Below are 21277 nucleotides of genomic sequence, written 5' to 3'. Positions count from 1 at the left end.
CTCTCTAAGCGCTCGTCCCAGTAAGCGTCCGCATCTGTCCCCCCAGTATGGTACATATGACGCACCCTCAAAGCAGCGAATTCCGCCCTATCCTGGTCCAGCGCACTCAGCTGTTTCCTGACCACTGTCAGTTGCCTCCAGATCCTGGGGGCACATGTCCTTTGGTGCATGCATTGTAGTTCCTTAACATTTTGTGTAAGCTCGTTTCTTTTCTCTGCCCTCGCTCTGTTCTCTGTCGCAGATAAAGCTATAAACTCTCCCCTAAGCACTGCCTTCAAAGCCGCCCAGTGTGTCGCCGGGGAAGTATCAGAGGTGGTGTTATGGAGCAGGTAGTCTTTAATCGCGCCTGTTATCTTCTCAATTACGTCTTTGCGGTGTAGTAGCGTGTCGCGGAGTCGCCAGCAGCGAGAAGGTCGCAGCGCCGGGGGAAAAAGGAATGTCGCGGAGATAGGGGCATGATCAGAGAGGGATGCAACCCCTATCTCCACAGTGGATGTCAGAGCCTGGAGAGAGGTAGAAGCAAAAAAGTTATCTAATCTTGCGTACGTGCGGTGTGCGCTCGAGAAATATGAGTATGCTCTAGTACCTGGTTGAAAGCTGCGCCAGAGGTCTACCATACCTAGTTCCCTAAGTCTCGTCAGCCCCCCTTCGGAGAGGGTCCCAGCCTGTGTGGCGTGCTGCGCTGATCTATCCAAAGTGGTGTCTAGTACTAGGTTGAGGTCCCCGCCAATGAGAATGTGACTATCTTCAGAAGCTGCCACTACGCTGAGCGCCTCGTGAAAGAACCTTTCCTGACCCTCATTAGGGGAATACACCGAACAGATCGTGAATTCGGACCCTCCCAAAGAAAAGTGGTAAGATAGCAACCTCCCCTTTATCTCCGCTCCCTTCCGTAGCACTTGCCCTCTAAACCTCTGCACAAGTAAGATCGCGACCCCTGCTGTTTTATTCGAGGCGGATGAAAAAAATTGCTGTGGGAAACTGCGCGCCTTCATCCTCGAGCAGTGCTTCTGTAGTAGGTGCGTTTCCTGTAGGAGACAAATATCAGCCTGCGCGTGATCGAGGCATGAGAGGACAGCTCTCCGCTTGATCGGGTTGTTGAGCCCTCTCACATTCAGGGAGAGGACGCGTAATTCAGTAGGGGCCATGATTCATTCCTACCCTTGCCTGCTCCACACACTGAAAGCCAACCATTGAGATTGTACCACCCCTCATGAATGGCTCGCCTATTGGCTCAGGTCGCAACCTGGTGCGACCTGCGCCAGTACTCTGGAAACTCTTGTCAACCTTCCGCAGTGGACCCCCTAGGACCTGGAACCCCTCCCTTTTCCCCCCGCAAAATCGTGCATACCTGTCCCTGCCCCCATTCTGCCCCCAATAACTCCCCCTCCCCCCTCCCCCACTCCCTCGCCAATGCCCCTGAACCAAAAACTTGAAAACAAAAAAAGAAAATGGAACAACACAATAGTCCATCATCTCTCACAGATGACTGGTCACAAGGTAGTACGGGGAATATGAAGTCAAGTCTCTCTCCCGTCCCCCCCTCCATCGACCTCCAAAAGAGCACAATAGACCCCAATCAATGCAAGTCCTAGATGGAAAGTCAGTCCGGCTGTTGCAAAGTTAAGTCTGAAGCCACTGCTTCCACCGCCGCCCTGCGGCCATTTTCGATCTCTGTCTTCGGGGGTTTCTTGACTCGTCTCCGACTCCGTTGTTGGCGCCATTGAGACGAGGATTCTCCTGCTCCTCCCTGGCGTGGTGGCTGCTCATCCTCCTCATTCGGCAGGTCTATGCCCAGCACCTGCCAAGCTTCTTTTAGAGAGCGGAGTTGGTAGAGTTTGTTGTTTAGTTTGAACATAATCCTGAACGGGTGCCTCCAACTGTAAGGTATAGTCTGCTCCTGGAGATAACTCGTGACCGGTTTGAAGCAGCGGCGTTTCTGCAAAGTAAGTGCCGAAAGGTCCTGGAAAAGTGTCGGGGAGTGGCCACGAAAGGAGATGGGGTGCATCTGCCTCGCCTTCTGAAGGATATCCTCCTTAGTGTGGAAGTCCTGGACGCACACCAGAATGTCCGCGGGAAAGGCCTTCCCAGTTCGTTGGGGCCCAACCCTGTGTGCCCTGTCGATCAGGAGTGCTGTTTCCTCCGGCCGGCCCAGGAAATGGTTGTTGAAGAGCTCCCTGGTAAATTAAAAAAGGTCTTTGTCTTCGTCTGAGCGAGCCACTCCCCGAATACATGCGTTGTGCCGCCTGGAGCGATTTTCTAGATCTTCCAGGTGTGCCTGAAGATCCACCTGTTGGTCGTGCAATCGTATAATTTCCTGTTGGAGCGCCTCCGTTTCGACATCTCAATTGTCCTGTTTCGTCTCGAGCTCTGCCACTCGCTCTCCAATGCCGTCCAAATCCGACCGCACTGCTCGGATCTCGTCTGCAAATTCTTTTTTGAGGGTGTGGATATCCTCCCTTAAAGATGTGAAGAGGGACTCAAGGAAGGCCTTCGTGATGGGTTCTGAGCCTTCCATCTCCGGCGCGTCCCTTCGCGTGCCAGTGCTCGAAGCGTCCTTAGCCGTCGAGGGCGATTGGGCCATGGCGAACATCTCTTGCACTGTCTTGTCCTTACGGGCCCTTGATCCCATCAACATGGCCACCACGTGGCCACAGGGTCTGCTCCGTAAAAGTCACCAAGTCCGGTTTCGGGCGTATGGACACCCGGATAACTCTATGAGTGGGCTGCACCAGCCACTAAGCTGCGCACCGACGACTGGCACCACCGCTCAGGAAAATGGCGCCTCGTCCCAGAGGATCGCGCTAGATCTGCACCTCCTTTTGCTGTGAACCCCGTCAGCCAGACTCCCCCAGGTTCAAAAGAGCTATGTCCACTCCGGGTATAGTCCGTGTCTCCTCCACCATCCACCACGGCCAAGTCCTCACTCCGCTTCTAGGGTCCTGCCGACCACGGTGCCTATAGGCGCTTTCGCCGTTCGCTACTCAACTCTGTTGCCTCCACTACAGGCCCTCCACCACAGGCCCTCTTTCACCTCCGGCGTGGCCCAGTCCGAGGTCCACAGCCAAATCCGGTGGTAGATAGTATGGGCAGCGACGTGGCCCTCTCTGCGCCACCGGACCCGGGGCCAATGTTGGCACTCGCATCTAGGCAGCCCCCCCGGCAGGCCCGCAGCAGCAACAGACGCGCCTCTCGTCCGTTGCCTCACGCAGTGCTCATGCGTGGGCCGGGCCCGCCATAGCCGACCTAGACTGCACTAAAAGGTCTCAAGCCTCGGGCTCCCAGCCCCAGTGGTCCTGTAAAGATCCCCTTGGACAATTCCCTCGACCCTGCCGTGGATCTCACTATCCTCCGTGTGGGCCTCAGTATTCAGCGCGGGTTCCCGTTCGTGGCTGCCGCCCCCGCCTCCTCACCTCTCTGGCCCGGCGGGCTCCACAGCCAGCCACCACTCTCTCGTCCGAGCTATGCGCGGGTCGGACCCGCCGTGGACTCAACAGACCCAGTGGAGGGCTGCTCCAGACTTCGGGCCTCCGGCTCGGTCGCTGCCTCTCCGAGCGTCCGCTCCTCCCCCAAGGCCGGCCGCGAACATAGGCCACGCCGCAGGCACATCGGCGACTGGCAATATCGGTGGTCCCTGCACACCAAAAATGCCCCCGCCGGTCACTCGTATCGCAGGGGACACGGGCAGGCTGATGGGGTCGCTGATAAGGGGCTCCGTGAGGCCGGAGCCCGTGCTGAGGAAGGCCGACGGCGGGAGCTCAGAAGAATGCGTCCTCTCATGCCGCCATCTTGGCCACGCCCTCAAGATGGCCTCTTAACAGTGAAAAACGAATCGGAGATTATTTCACTGTCAGGACATGGCACACACCTTAGTAAGTGTCCTACCTTTAACATGCACTGTACCCTGCCCAGGGGTTACCCTAGACCTACCATAGGGGTGTCTAATGTGCAAAGAAAGGGAAGGGTAAGGTCTGGCAAGTGATTGCACTTGACAGAACAATATGGTAGTTTAACAAACTAAGCACAGGCCCTGCAAATGCAGGCCTGAGTTCCCTTTTTAAGGCTGCTGGTGTGGGTGGAACAAATAGTGCTGCAGGTCCACTGGAGTCAAGCTATCCTGGCTGATGACGGCTGATAGCCAGAAACCAGTCCTAGGATGCTTGATTCCGGTCCAGGGAAGACATGGCTTGGCAGTTCGGGCTGGTCTGTTCCCATGAGGCACAGGGTCAAGGCTGACTTGTATATTGTATTGTATTGTATTGTATATTGGATTTTTATAGCGCTTATCACCCAGGGGTCTCTAAGCGCTTGCCTTGGGAACCCGTCCTGGCTTTTCCCTGTGAGATAGCCCCTACAGGGCATCCCCAAGGTGAAAGCCAGGCGTCCCGCCGCGGGGGGCCGTTGTGGAGATTGAGCAAGCTTAATGCCCAGAGTTGCAGAGTGTGAACCCATGATTAGGTCAGGCACCGAAGCGAGAATTATCGAGTCCGTGGACATTTGAGCTCAAGACCCTGCCGCGTCGGGAATTGAACCCTGGTCCCGGGTCTGACCTCTGCTTCAGGGTCTGCCTGCTCTAACCAGTGAGCCACACTTCTCCACATATGTCCATGTCTGAACTGGGGTGGTGTGGAGTGCAAAAAAACGATGGATTTAGGCCCAGATCTCTGTACTGGGGTGAATGTATGACATCGTTCTGCATTCTGTCCATCAACTGTTGTTTTTGCAGGCCCACTAGCAGCAATTGCATTACCAGCTCTGGCACACATAGTGCACTTTACTAGGGATTTTACCTAGTAAGGCAAACATACCAATCATGGACAACCAATTACCATTACACTTTATACAGGGAGCACCCTCACGTTGACACTTTTGAGCAGTGGCAAAGTGTCCAAAGCATTTAAGTTAGTCAAAAATAGCGGAGGTAGAGGCAAAAGTCATAGGTAAACATGCCAAGAAGTGCTAAGTCTAACAACAACTGTGTGAAGAACAGTTTCAAATGGACACAATTTTGGTATGTTGTGGAATAACAGCAGTCAGCTAAAAAGGCCACTTCAAAAGGACTTCACAGCACTATCAACAGGAGAGATAAATCTCGAATGTTCCTTGTGCTTAACATGGAGTGCTGGTAGAAAGCTTCTGCTATCCCACCATGTTCAAAGAGGACACCAAAGTAATAAAGTGAAAATAAATACTGGCACTGAATAGAACTACATTGTGTGCAGATGTGGTCCATATGAAAGAGCAAAGTACAGCCTCTCAAAGTGAAGTTATCCAGTGTCTGAAGTGGACTGACCCCATGTCCCATGCTGCATGCACTAGTGGGCGGAAGCTGAATGTGAATGACACATTGACATATTAATGCATGAAGAAAGCTGACAGAAGATAGATCCGTAATGTGTAAGTATATTATACCTATATCTCTTTAAAAAAAATCAAAAGGTCTTGGCTTACACCAGCCCTAAAAAGTGCAAGAAAAATAATTTTTTTGTGTCACTTCACATTGATGAAATTAGACTTTCAGAGCACCCTATTAACTTTTTTCACTGTTACTTGAGTCATACACGTTGGGCCAAATAACAAAGAGTTAAATCCCTGCATTTGCTTTTAGTCTGGGTGATAGGTTCTGAAATCTATGCTTGTGATTGTGAGGTACCTTTTCTAGGGAAATTGCACGTGGTAGTTAATGGTTTTAAATGCACCTTTCTTGGTGTTAGCTCTGTAATGTGATAATACTTTCATGACTTGTTTGAAGACCATAGTAAATACAATCAGAAGCCTGTGAGCAGAGAATCGGAGATTAATTTACCATTGATTCACGAGTGAATTATTACTGACACTTCAAATCATCGGTACAAGCTGTCGTCTGTAATGACAAATTAGAGGAAATACTCTTGGAATGGAAACCAGCGGGCTACACTGGTAATATTGTGCATAGTGTTTTATTTGCTGTTATATTACCAAAAGAAAATGCCAATCTCACATTTTCAGCCAACAAACAAACTTTCACCAAACGGTTTACACCAATTGCTAAATTTACTTTTCCCGTAGAGCCTAGCAATGACTAGAGGGCCAAGGTCAATTAATAGGTCAATGGGCTGTGTTCAATAGCAAGGAATCTACCTTTCACACACTCCTTGGTTGCAAGAAGGACAGTGGGCGAGAGTTCTGTGGCATCAGTGCGATGACCTCAATTCATGACATACTGCAAAAAGCTATAAATTAAAATTAGACACTCAGGCATCAAATGATTTATTGCTTTACTCTAGTGTGTAGTGTTGACAACGGTCGCCTGGCGTTACTCCTGCTTTGGTCACCTAAATTAGAGTCCAGAGGTTTCCATGCACCAAAGTCAAAAGTTCGGTGGGATGGAGGTGCGAATGAAATATGTTCATTTCTACAATGCAAAAGGGGCAGGAATAATTGACTGGGCAAAGATGTCAGTGCTTTCTGAGCTGTGGCAAATCTGTTTTGTTACAGCCTGCCAACGTGTGGAGAACCTCTATTTTACGATTTAGATAACGCCTGTGGTTATCTCTGTGGCTATGGGCGGGTTCCCTCTCAATAGGAAACTTACAAAAATGTGTTTACTAGTTATCTAAACATATGTACTTTGGTTTGAAACTTTGATGTTGTACTCATCATTAGGGCCACTTTCTCTAAGCTTCTTGTGAGTCCCAGTTTCTGCATAACGTAATCTATTCTGATGGAGTATGCTATGCTTTGTTGTTTTCATTTATGTGTGAAAACATTGCCAGCTCCTGTCTATCCTGAATGAGGGTTGCCAATCAACACTTGACGAAAGCAAAGGCACCCTAAAGCTGATAAAATAAAAATGTAACACTTTGCTCAGGAGCTACGTAGATGCCTACAGAGTTTTAAAAACTAGTACTCTGCCTCATGTAGTTTTTGCTGTGGCGAAATTTACTATGGCTATGTGGCTCATCAGGAAAAAATTGTTAATTGCACAAATCCCCAAAGTGTGAACTTGTCGTTATATTCATGGACTGTGCTTTTTATCAATTTATGTCTATCTTATTCCTGATCATGAAAGACTTTTTCCCTCATCGTTCCTGGAATGATGCGTTATTCTTTTTAATGTAAATGTGCTTTTATAAATGTAACTCTCTTTTTTTTTTAAATGTTGTCAGTTTGTATAAAACATGTATCTTTTATGGTCTTATAGACCGAAATAAAGAATTTTTGGATTTGGATTTGGATTTGGAAATGTAAATGATCTCTAGAAATCCGGTCACAAAAAGAACGTGATATTAACCCTTTCGCTGCGGCGGCTATTCCGCCGCAGCGCTAAAGGGGCGGGGCGGCCGCGCGGCCGCCGCATGCTGGTGACAGAACCGCTCCGTCACCAGCTACAGTTGAGCTGTGCTGGTGACGGAACGGTTCCGTCATGACCCGCCCCGCTCATTAAAACTGCCGCGCAGGCGCAAAATCAGCGCCGCGCAGGCGCGGCGGCCGGGCCATGACGGAACCGCTCCGTCATCAGCACAGCTCAACTGTAGCTGATGACGGAGCGGTTCCGTCATCAGCAGGGGAAGGGTTAACTAAAGCCTGTCATTCTTTTCCTCCAGGACTCTCTGCTGCAGGCCACCAATGTGAAAGTGAGCATGAAAGGGGCCCCTGCTAATGAGTGCCCCCAACACATGGCCAGCAATGGAAGGTTGGCCTGCTAAGCCTTCTGGGTAGAGGTGAGCGGGCAGCCAAGTCCTAACCCAACACAGGGGGTGTTGGCCAAGCGCATGTACCAGTTATCACAGTTGCAATAAAGATAATGTTGAGGCAGATTTGTGAGTAAACAACACTTTAATAATAAAGCAAGAAAATCTAAATATATTAGCAGTTCCTACAGCAATTTAAAGAGTGGTAAGTGCACACCAACGTATTCTATAAATAATGAAGGTAACACAATGTCCCAGGGCCGCTGGCACAGTTTAATAACGTTTATATACTTTATAAATGAATGTAACATTGTTATTAAGATATACTTCAATTACTTAAAATTATTTCTATACATCACATAGTTAATTTTTGATATACAATAATTTTAGTTTACTTAAGGTGGGATTTTCTTTAAAAAAATACAAAATTAAAAATTAAAATAATAAAATAATAACATAAAATAAATTAATACGAATACAAATAATGAAATATTAATAATGATACAATTGTATGTAATATAGTAATAAAAACAATTAAATAAATACAAAATAATACAAAATTAAATAGACAAATAATTTTAAAACGTTCTTTAGAAAAATAAAAATCTTCAGAGAAATTATTTTTTGATTTGATTCAATATATTCAAGAAAATTACATTTTAAATTTAATGAAATTAATGCTGTGACTGTTTTAATATTATTTCACGACTGGAATAAAAATATAAAATTATTTAACAATATCTTGATATAAAATATTCTCTAATTTCTTTCAATGCTTAATAAACTTTAACACGTTTCCTTATCTTTTAACATACAGAGATCACTGCCTCCATGTGAAAAACTGACTAGTTGAAGTTTAAAATTATTAACTTATTTATAAATAAATATTTAATGCATGTAAATATATTAAATTAAATTAAAGTGAATCTCTAATGATTGTATGTGGATCTAGGAAGATTGTATATGATTAGCCATCGCAGCTTAATATCTCTGATGCAGACCTGTTACATACTTTAAGTGAACTTGATGAAAATGTGTGTGGGAGTGATGATCCCTGGCTAAATCTGGTTGGGTGTGAAATCACATTACATCAATGCAACTCCAGTGGTATCAGGCTTAAGTTTGTATTCTTGTCAACTCTTCCCTTCAATAGCATAGATGTTTTTGAGAAAAGGGTAACTAAAGATTTTAAAAAATAGACAAAATTAAGATTCAGCCACTCATCTGGGCATTGTAGCCTGTCCTGTATACAGCAAGGGGCATTGTTAGAACTCCAGAATAATAAGGACATAGTCATTAGAAAATCTGACGAGGGTGGGAACACAGTGATCCTTGCTAAAGAGAAATATCAAGCTGAAGGCAATATGCTATATATACTGTGTGGGAAATTGGAAATTGAGAATGTGAATACAACATACTGGTACAAATTGATGGACGGGCGTGAGCAAGTACTTATCGAATGGGAGGACTACCAGTTTTTACTGAACAAACACCCCAAGACGCCAGTCTTGTACTTACTCCCCGAAATCCACACAGATTTGAGCAACTACTGGGGAGGCCGATTGTCTCTTCAATGGGCTGCCTGCTAGTTAACATATAACAATATGTGGGATTATTTTTTAAGAGACTTTGTGGAATCACTGCACTCCTGTGTAAGAGACAGCAGGGACTTTTTCAGGATTATCAATGAGGTAACATGAGAGAATGACTTCCTACTCAAGGGATTGGATGTTAGCAGCCTCTACGCAAGGATTCCACATACATGCTTGTGTTGTATCTGCATGCCATAACTTCCTGAGAATTAGGTCCCTTTCATACTTATTTCATACAGATATGATCCTCGACAAGCTCAAGTTTTGTCTTGACAACAACTAAGTATGGGCGGAAAATCCGTTCCGCTCGCGGATTTCGCAGATTTTCGGTAAATTCGCAATCCGCGAGATTCGCGAATTTCCCGCAAAATCCGCGAACGGACGGATTGGGTCAAAAGTTCAAGCTGACTTTTGTAACACTTTTAGAATGGCGCCAGCAAGCTGCCAGAACCATTCTAAAATAGTTACAAAAGTCAGCTTCAACAGGAAGCTCTAATAGATAAAGTAAAGCAGGTGCTGCTCAAATTCAGTTACACAATCATTAATCACCCCAAACTTGGGCTGATTAATGATTGTGTAACTTAATTTGACATTCAACTGGAGCACCTGCTTTACTTTATCTATTAGTGCTTCCTGTTGAAGCTATTTCTAGCTATTTTAGAATGGCGCTGGCAGCTTGCCGGCGCCATTCTAAGTGGGGCTGAGGGCAGAAGGGCACAAAAGTGGGACAGAGGGCAGAAGGGGACAAAAAATTAGTGGGGCAGAGGGCAGAAGGGCACAGAAACAAGTGGTACAGAGGGCAGATGGGCATAAAAAACAAGAGTATGGCAATGATTAAGCAGGCAAAAAAAAAACCGCGAAATTGCAAAGCGCCTTGCGAACACCCGCGAACACGCAAAGTGCCTCGCGAACACGCAAAAATAAAAAAATCTGCAAATTCGCGCAAATTCGCGAATTTTGCGGATTGCCAATTCGGAAATTCGCGAATTGCCAATTCGCAAAATTTGCCCATGCTTAACAACAACTTCTTCATATTTGATAATAATCATTACTGGCAAACCCAGGGCACTGCGATGGGGAACTGCTTTTCCCCCAGCTACGCATGTCTTTGGTATGGTGGTAGGAGCAAACCGTGGCTGACATCCATCTTTAAGATGAACACATAGTGCTCTGGGCACCCTATTTTCGACGATATTGTCATGATTGGGAAAGGGTCTAAAGAGCTTGTTCTCCAATTTGTGGAAACATTTAATTCCAACAACAATAACCAGAAATTCATGAGTGACATTGATAGAAACCTCCTTGAAATTTTTACCTGAAACTTATAATGCAAAATCCTGTTCAGGAAAGAAATTGCTAGCAGCAGCATACTGCATGTAACTAGCTGTCATCCCAGGTACTTAATCAGTAGAATTCCCTATGGTGAGCTGATACGCGCCGGACGGAATCGCAGCAGTGATGTGGAAAGTAAAGAAGAACATATGATAGACAGTTTCCGCACCAGGGTATACAGATTAAAGACCTTGAGAGCAGCCGACTCCAAAGTGAGCAAACTGAAGAGAGAGGATCTTCTCATTACCAAGGAAAAGTTTCCATGCGAAAATGATACCTTCAGGTTCATCATGATATTCAGTAAACAAGCTAATGCTGTGAGAGGGGTGTTGCACAAACATCCTCTTTGAAACCTGATCCCCAATCAATGAGAGGACGAGGACATCATAAAGACAGCTGGCTTTGTGACATGCAGGAACTGTAAAGCCTGCAAATCCAGCACTAATGGACGCTCTTTCATTATACCTAACACCACTCAGGAATTGAAGATCAATAAGGGCATGTCTTGCAACTCTGAATTTTGTGTAATACCCTAACATGCCCTTATAACCTTTACCTCATTGCAAGTACTTTACATAGAGTTGAAAACACATTTTAGAACACATGAGGTCAATTGTCTGAAATTATAGGCAGTACCGGGTTGCAAGTCATTTCAGGGAACACCGTTAGTGTATGGCTTGGAACACAAACACAGGCACTATACCCACCTGCGACATTGCCTTTGGGCACAGATCAGAGAGGGAACACTGCCTTTGCCACCCTCCCTTATATTCTCCTATATAGAGATGTGGGGTACAGCCAGAGGGTTGCAGACTAACGTTAGATGGGCACTACTCGCACCACTTTCAAAACTAGCCAATTTTACTGGCAACCTGCTGTTCAACACACATATTCTCCTAAAGCATGGAAATCATTAATGAGCGACAACAACACTCTACTCCGAGTAGCCAGACTAAACTTTGCGCACTTCAGACTCCTAGACAACTGGTATTCGTTCCTGCCAAATAACTCCAGGCAGGATTACTACTGTTTGACAAATGTTGGCGCTGTGGGGAGGAAGGGGTAGCTATATGGTACACATCGTGTGGAGATGCCCTCACTGACCATTGTCCCTCCTAGACCGGAGGATGTTATGATCTGCTGGCCTGCAGGCCTGCAGGCCTTACCTTTCTTCATGATATGGCTCACTCAGTTGTTTCCTCCGAACATAGGAAACACTGGCTTGAGACCAATTTTTATGAACAATACTGGATTTGTAAAAAAATATTTAATACTTGCTGTACCCGGCCACTCGTTGCTGTGGCTCAGTCTGGCTAAATGGAAGAGAAAGAAAAGAGTAAGCGCACGTTTCTAATGTGTTTAAATTCACAATGCTTGTGGGTACACAATATGTTTTTGTGACTATTGTCTCTATGCGTCCCTTGTAGGTGTTGCGCAGCAAGCAAATCAATATGGCCTGTTCGGCCTTTCGATTAAAAACGCACGCTCATATTCGAATACAACGTTGTGTATTTATAAACCTGCGCTAATGTTGCAAAGTAAAACAAGTCCTCTCTGCCATCCTGACACCAACTGTCCATGCTAATATATGTAGACTATTGTCGCTATGCGTGTTTCTTAATGATACAAAGTGAACCAACTCCTCCCCCCTCCCTCCACCCACTTCCCGGTCTGCCATCCTGACACCAACTGTCCATCCTAATATATGTAGACTATTGTCTCTATGCGTCCCTTGTAGTTGTTGCGCAGCAACCAAATCGATAGGGTCTGTTCGGCCTTTCGATTAAAAACACGCGCGTATTCGAATCCAACGTTGTGTATATATAAACACGCGCTAAAGTTGCAAAGTGAACCACCTCTTCCCCCCTCCCTCCACCCACTTCCCGGTCTGCCATTCTGACACCAACTGTCCATCCTAATATATGTAGACTATTGTCTCTATGCGTCCTTTCTTAATGTTGCAAAGTGAACCAACTCCACCCACTTCCCGGTCTGCCATCCTGACACCAACTGTCCATCCTAATATATTGAGACTATTGTCTCTATGCGTCCCTTGTAGTTGTTGCGCAGCAACCAAATCGATTGGGTCTGTTCGGCCTTTCGATTAAAAACACGCGCGTATTGGACACACGTGTATTCAAATCGAACGTTGTGTTAATATAAACACGCTCGTATTCGAATCCAACGCTGTGTTAAAATGTCAAAGTAATCAGTGAAGAACTTTCTGAGATTTAAGATTTTGAACAAACGAACATTGACATTTTTATGTGTCTGTTCGGGCTTTCGATTAAAAAGAAGTGCATATTCGACACACGCGTATTGGAATCCAACGTTGTGTATATAAAAACACGCACGTATTTTAATCCAACGCTGTGTCAAAATTTCAAAGCAATCAGTGAAGAACTTTCGGAGATTTGCGATTTTGAACAAACGAACATTTACATTTTTATTTATTTAGATTGCTTCATTGGAATAGTTTGGCTCAGTGTACATCAAACTCATTTGATCATAAGCAAAAGGAAAACACTGCAATATTGGTATTTGTGAGACATTGCCTCTTCTTTGTGGAATAATGCTGCTGGATTTTTGACACTATGCTCTGGTACACTGCTAACCAGGACACAGTGCATGTGCTTTCACCCCTAAAACAGGCCAAAATTATCTTACTCCGAATAGGCCTATTTAACTTTCCTATAAGGCCACACACCCATGAGAGGGAAAGTTAAATGTCACCTATAGACTATTGTACTATTGGTGAATAAATCTGTATTTGTTTATATTCATTACCACAAAAGAACATTGTATCAATATATATGCACATCAAGCATAAGAACAGCATGCACACAATATAATTACAAGATATCAAAAATGATAAAAGCAACTATTTAAAATGCCTTAAAGATAACAACCCCAATATTGCTATAAAAAGGTCTTCAATAGCAGCAGCAAAATTGAATCAGGCCTAGAATGCCACCATCTTAGCGCAGCTCCTAGAAAGCAAGAAACTGTGAATATAGCGTGATTTTTAGATAGGAACTAAGGGAACATAAGAGCAGGTCAAACTTGCATAAAATTCAAGGCTTTCAGTAGTGGTACAATAAACAATCTTCTAGGTGAGCTAAAATAACTTCAGATCATCATGAAATGTAGGGTGTCCTGCGGAGACACATTGTCACAGCCGCAGGGACCCAAGGTGCCAGACAGGCTCCAACCACAAGGAAAGACCAGAAGTTGATGCAAAATGTTATATCTAAATGTAGTCAACAGAAATCTCCCCTTATAACAAGTAACAATGAATAACACAGTTCCATAAATTGAACTGTTTTTAAAAGCATTTTCTCCCTAACCATAGGTTTCATCAGTTCTATCTGCTCTCTTCATAGTGATTTGTGTGCTAAAAACTGGTCCCTCATCCACCTCAGCTATTGCCTCTCCTATTTATTTTACTCCTAGCTCCTCATGGACACAAAAAGCCAGGGTACATTTGGGAACCTGCAACATTCGCCTTAAAAACATTTTTTACAGTCTGGATATTATTGACTTTCGTATATCCCTTGTCTTGCAGACACATACGCCTAGTAAACCTTGCTTAAAATACTGGTGGCCATGGAACCCAGTCTCTGAGCAAAACTAGCCACTGCACCTGTGGCCTAATAAGCTCCACTTTCTTAGAGTCAGTCAGGGGCTTCCAGGTATTATTTGAATCAAACAAGACTCTGAGATATGAAAAGATAGGAACGTTCAACAAGGTATGATTTCCCACCTTAGAAGTCTTTGATCTAGTGGACCGTGGGCCACCTACCATCACATACAAGTTTATAAATTTTACTGCAAGAACCAGGCTAGCCATAAAGGTAACAGATTTGTCCACTAATAACTGTAAACCGATGGCGGTCTGTGCCAGTAGAACGGGGAACAATCTCGTCCCCACCATTGGACAGCCTGCCATAACCGAGAGAAGGGCTTGCTCCAATCCATTAATATAAAGGGTAAACAGGAAAGGTGCGCACATTTACCCCTGGGGTACCCCACTACTGATTCTGAAAGATTGGGTCCAAGCCAAGCCCTGGAATGTCTGCACCGAGGCTGAGGGCTGGGAAATGTAAAAGAAGCACAATGTCCGGGTCCACCCTGATCATGAGAAGCAAGCACCACAATTTCTCACGATTGACCCTGCCAAAAGCCAAAGTAAGGTCCATGAATGCCAGGTGAATTGACTCAGGCCAGTTAACGATATACTTACTAGTAATTAAATATAAATTCAGGCATTGATGCATTGTTGTATAAACACACAGTAAGGTGCCCCAAGTCGCATCTATAAACAAAATCAAAAGTCCAGTAGAAATGGGATTTCAATTTGTGTACCAATCTTCTTTTTTATTTTGTATGTCATTTCAAAAGTTCTGATATATGTGACACTCATTGCGGATCTCAAGCTTCACTTTAAAGGTGTCCTCTGGCCAGAAAACGCCAATACTTGACTGTTACACTGGTGCTCCAGGTACTGATTCCAGTGCTGCATTTGGGGTCTGATCGATACCCCTGTGTTTATTATATTTGGAACTCTCTGCAAAAGGCAATTGGCTGATACACGAGTACTTTAAACTATACACACTGTCTTATTTTGAGAGTAAATTGTTTGTAGGTCACGTTTAAAGTGTAACTGTGGACTGATATATAGATCGACAACACTAGCTGTGACATTGCTTACGTCGCACCTTGCCTTGAAGAAGTCCAGGTTGTTGAAAGAAACACATAGGCTATTTGAATGTTATGTTAATGTTAGTCAGACTTATTGAGTGCGCTATCACCCAACGGGCATCCTGGCGTTAAGTGCCCTAGTATAGCCGTGCACTGATATTGCATTAAAATGCCTTGTTGATAGATAATAACATTATGCAGTAACAGTGGGAAAGATCCAAGTCTTTAATTTCTTCCTAAACTGCAAGAGATCTCCGGTCTGTCTAAGGCTATAAGGTAGTGTATTCCATATTCTGGCGGCTGCCACGCTGAAGGTTGGACCTCCAAGTTTAGTCAGAAAAAACGTAGGTACTGTTATTAGTTTAGCTGAGGACAAGCACAGATTTCTGTTAGGAGCATACCAGTTAAACTTTTGCTGCAATGGTTTAGGCTCCATCCCATTACTAGCCTTAAAAACTACACACAGTGACTTAATCTGAATTCTCTGTGTCATGGGGAGCCAGTGAAGTTCCCTGAGAGCCAGGGATGCTGATGATCTACGTGGTTTCTTAAGGGATAACTTGGCCGTCATTGTCTGACATCTCTAACATCTCTGCAGTCCCTCAATGAGATACTTAGGGACCTCCAACAACAAGGCATTGCAGAAGTCCAACCGACTCAAGATCACACTTCTTACTACTTGTGCCCTGGTTGCGTCTGGCAGCATTGGGAGGATCTTCCGTCACACCCTTATGAGGGAGAGACAAGTTCCGGCCATTTTGTTAACTTGAGATTCTAGGCTCAGTCTGTCATCAATTTCTACTCCCAGATTACATGCTGCTTTAGAGGGTGTTAGTTGCTTGTCCGCTGACATTGGCCAAAAATGTATCTGAAGTGGACATGGGACTTTCTTTAGTGTACAACAGACAATCTCAGTTTTCTCTCCATCAAATTGCAGAGACATCTCTTTAAGCCAGCATGCAGTATCCTGCATACATGTGTGACATTTATCCAGAGATGTTGCTTGGTCCCCCTCCAGTGACAAGATGATCTGAGTGTCATCTGCATAGTTCCCCAAGCTGACATTGTGTAATTTAATAATAGCGATCAGGGGACTTATGTAGATGTTAATCAAAATCGCCTAACTTCTGTGCCGTGCGGAACACCATGCTGGATACTGACAAAATCTGATCAATACAGAGGCAAAGCCACTACCTGTTGTCTGTTTGCCAGATAAGATTGAAACCACCGTAGTGCCATACTCTCTACACCCACATCACTCAGTGTATTCAGGAGGATTTTGTGGTAACCATATCGAATGCGGCAGACAAATCTAATAGGATCAGTATGACTTAGTCACGATTTGCTACATCCATCCCTTAGTCACTCCTAGAAACACAGTCAGTATCCCACCATCTAATTATGGCATTTCTGAAGGCCTTAAAAATCCCACCCCTTTCCCGTGCACCCTGCACGCATCTTTGTCAGTGTGTTTAGTATACTTTTGGCAATACTGTTCATAGTGATAATTTGTATTTCTTTCCTATCTGAAAACGTTCATGTAATCTTTTGGCTTCCCCTTTATTGACTATTAAAAGAAAAGAACTTTAGAACAGGATCATGTGGCTTGATTTAAAGGGAGAACATTGCCTGAAATTACAGGAGTCAAAGTCGCACTACAACAGAACCCGATCTGCGGGTTCAGAAATTATGCTTCGGCTTGACGTGCTGCGTGCGCACGTTCCCTGGTGTGCGGCTGGGTGAGGCCGCCTATTTAAACCGCACCCAGCCTTCTAGAATCCACTTTGCCTTTCGCTGGAGAGATAGCTGAGGATCGCGGCAGGAGCTTCGTGCTGCAACTTACCTTCGGGAATCCAGTTTCTTCCTGCGCTCTTAGTCAGCATCTCTGTAGATCTTCTGAGCACTCCGAAGCCTAAAAAGACAAAGACAAAGATGAAGAGATAAGTAAATCTTTCTGTGACATCCTCTGGCGCCCTTCGCAAGAAAGGGTCGAGGACAATTTTGGAACTCTTAAAAAGGAGACTTTTAGGAACCGAAAAGTATTGTAAGAAATATTGTTTTAGAAAGAAAAGGACATTTCGAGTTTTGGCCAATATTATGAATGTTTTGAATCACTTGTTTGAATAGTTTTATTATGATCAAGAAGGCTTTCTGGTATCACGATTTTATGCTTGTACTTTTCTCTTCTTTAAGAAAGTAACCAGATTCTTTTTAGATAATTCAGAACCCCACAAATATCAGGATTGCAAGACCTAATTTTAGTAAGTAAAGAATAAGTGTAAAAGGTGTCTAGAGGTGAAAACTCAGAGTAAAGGAGAAGAATAAGGTTTTAATTGAATCTTTTGTTTTTATTATAATCCAAGAAAAGACAAGCACATAAGAATCACCAGAGAACCACCGGCAAGAAAAAGACATACTGGACGCAAAACAAGAAAGCACTGATAGCAGGTAGGCTTTCCAAAAAATCTCTGTTTTCAGAATACCCTTAGTAAACTAGGATTTAGGTTAAGTGAAGGCCCTACCATTTGGACAAAGGAGTAAAATCTTAATGCTTGTTGTTTCGCAGGTCGACAGCAAGAAAAACTCTACTCTTCCAACGTCCAGTACCGGCCCTCCTCCCCTATTACTAGTTTTACTCTTGTAGTGTAATTATAATCTGCAAGTTTTGGGTTAGTCATTTGGGAAGTTGTCCATTGCGTCTCTGCGAAAATCATCTTCATCGTCTAAAGACTTCAAGTCACAGAGTAAGGTAAGAGACGACGTGGTCTCCTTGACAGAAGGCAAAGCCCACGGAAATATTTTTCGCCCAGACGCAATGGATCAAGTTTCTTTGCAGGAAATAGTTAGTATTCTAAAGGATCTTAAATCTGAGAACGTAGCCTTACGTAGAGATATGACAACCCTACAAACTTCTGTTCAACACAAACCTATTCTAAAACCTGCAACTTTTCAAGGTGCCTCCTCAACGTCAGAACCTCAGACTCAGATTCAGGTTGTAACACCAGTACCCACTCCTCTCGCTCAACCCGAGAGGTTTTATGGGGACAGCATCACATTTTCAATATTTCTCAATCAGTGTCATTTATATTTTTTAGCCAAAACATCAGCCTTTCCTGATGACTCCTCCAAGGTGGATTTTATGCTTTCCTACTTAGGTGGGGATGCTGCAGTCTGGTCAGTCCCTCTAGTTGAGAAAAATGACCCCATTTTATATAACTTCAGAGACTTTGAACGAGCCTTGAAGAAGATTTTTGCTAAACATGTTTTCGTGCAATCAGTAGACAGTGAGCTTCTTGGTTTAAAGCAAGGATCCTCTGATTTACTGCATTATATTTCAGTATTCAATCGCCTGGTTCTGGAAGCAGACTGGCCTTACGATAAAAGAGTCTCATTGTTTTACAGAGGTCTAAAGTATGACTTAAAGGACATGGTGACCCAAATTTTAGAACCTCCTGATGACATCAAAGAATTCATAGATTTAGTAGTAAAATTAAATCACAGGTTAAATGAGAGAAAAGGAGAAAAGGGAAAGTCTGATCACAAATTGGTATTTTTTAAGGAAAAAACTTCTAACACTAGAGATATAAATTCTAAACTTGACCCTGTAGAACCTATGCAAATAGGTTCAATTCGAGGCCCTTTGTCTGAAGACGAAAAAGAAAAAAGATGAAAGTTAAATCAGTGCCTCTATTGTGGTAAGTCTGGCCATTTTGTGAAAGAATGCCCTACTCGCCCTAATAAATTTAAAACAAAATCCACAGAAGTTGCCACTACTATAGAAAAATCGGAAAACTAGTTCACTCGGTGAAGGACGAGGTCAGTTTATCGGGTGCAATTTCTAGTTTGGCCTCAACTGTCCCACCTTTTGGGTGTCGACATTTTTGTATCCTAGTAGAACTACGAGACGTAAATAATTCTTCAAAGGTTTTTAAAGAGGAAGCTATAATTGACTCTGGAGCTACAGGTAATTTTATAGATACTCACTTTTTAGAGCAATTAGGCTTTAAGTCAGGTGCAAAAACCCACCCAGAAATTGTTAAGGCAGTTGATGGAAAGGAGCTAACTTCAGGTCCAATAAATAAACAAACAGAAACTTTGGAGATGGATTGTTTACCAATTCATAGAGAGAGAATCCATTTTGACATCATAGACGCTCCCCGGTTCAAATTGATTCTTGGAATTCCTTGGTTAATTCTACACAATCCAAGTATTGATTGGGTATCAAGAACTTTGACCCTTAAATCATCTCATTGTACAAATCAATGTTTCCTTTTAAAAAGGTCTGAAGAAGTGATTCAGGGTTTTGAATTTACTGCTAAGACTCCAAGTGTTTTAGATGGAGTTCCTTCTGAATACTCTGACCTTTTGCATGTTTTTTTATAAGAAAAGGGCTAATACTCTTCCACCTCACAGGGATTTCGACTGTAGAATTGATTTAACACCAGGAGCTACTTTACACTGTAGCAGAATATATGCCTTCACTGAAAAAGAGAATGAACATCTACGAGAATATTTGGATGAATATCTCGCTAACGGTTTCATTAGACATTCCAAGTCACCTATGTCGTCTCCTCTTTTTTTTATTCCGAAAAAGGGAGGAGAACTGCGCCCTTGCATAGATTATAGAGCCCTGAATAATGTGACCTTTAAGAACAGGTATCCTCTACCTCTATTTCCTACTCTTTTGGATCAGGTCAAGAAAGCTTCTATTTATACAAAATTGGATTTGAGCGGCGCTTACCATCTTGTTAGAGTCCGAAAAGGCGATGAGTGGAAGACAGTGTTCCGCACCAAATTTGGACTTTTTGAATATCAGGTAATGCCTTTCGGAATCTGTAACGCTCCAGCGGCCTTCCAATTTTTCATAAATGAAGTTTTGCACAAATTCATCGATGTTTGCTGTGTAGTTTATATCGATGATATTCTTATCTATTCCAATTCCGAGACTGAGCATGTACAGGAAGCCCGCGCCAGTCTTCAGAAATTGCTTGCCAATTCCCTATACATGAAATTAGAAAAGAGTCTATTTCATGTATCTAAAGTTGGTTTTCTTGGATACATTATTAGCCCCAATGGAATTGAGATGGATCCTAAAAGGGTGGATGCAGCCAGTTCTTGGTCAAGTCCCTTGTCCGTAAAGCAAGTACAAAGTTTTTTAGGCTTTGCAAATTTCTACCGCCGATTTATCCAGAACTTCTCCCTGACAATAACTCCCATCACTAAATTACTAAGAAAAGGAGTTAAGTTCAATTGGTCAGATTCTGCTGAAAATGCTTTTCAAGACTTAAAACGAAAGTTCACATCAGCACCAATTTTGAGTCACCCAGATCCTAGTCAACCTTTTATTGTTGAAGCTGACGTATCACAATTTGCCTTAGGAGGCATTTTACCACAATGAAACATTGAAACAGGCCAAATGCATCCGATTGCTTTTTATTCTAGGAAATTATCTTCAGCGGAATTAAACTATGCAATTGCAGATAAAGAGCTTCTGGCTATAAAAGCAGTTTTCGAAGAATGGCGCCACTATTTGCTTGGGGCTCGTCATCCTTTAACTATTTATACTGACCATAGAAACCTACAAGCTTCGAGGTCAGTGAAAGCTTTATCAGCAACGCAATTACGTTGGTCCATGTTCTTTAATGACTATAACTTTGTGATTACTTAGCGACCTGGGAAAGAAAACCTAAAGGCAGATGCTTTATCCAGGATTGGAGAACAAATTCCTGATCAGCCTGAAATAATTCACCCTGTAATCCCAACGTCTTGTTTTCAGGCAAGTTTGTCAGTTTGTGACATTATTGTTGATATCAAGAAAGAGTTGAAGAAAAGAAGTTCTGATGAGTGGAAAAAAGATTATCCTTTTCTTCAAGAAAAAGATAATCTGATGTTAGTTCAGGATCTAATCATGGTGCCTACAGATTCTATTAAAAAATCCGTAATTCACCTTCACCACGATACACCTTTAACTGCTCATCC

The sequence above is a fragment of the Lissotriton vulgaris genome, chromosome 7 (genome assembly GCF_964263255.1).
Source record: "Lissotriton vulgaris chromosome 7, aLisVul1.2, whole genome shotgun sequence".
Taxonomy (NCBI): Eukaryota; Metazoa; Chordata; class Amphibia; order Caudata; family Salamandridae; genus Lissotriton; species Lissotriton vulgaris.
This window is presented reverse-complemented; position numbering follows the sequence as displayed.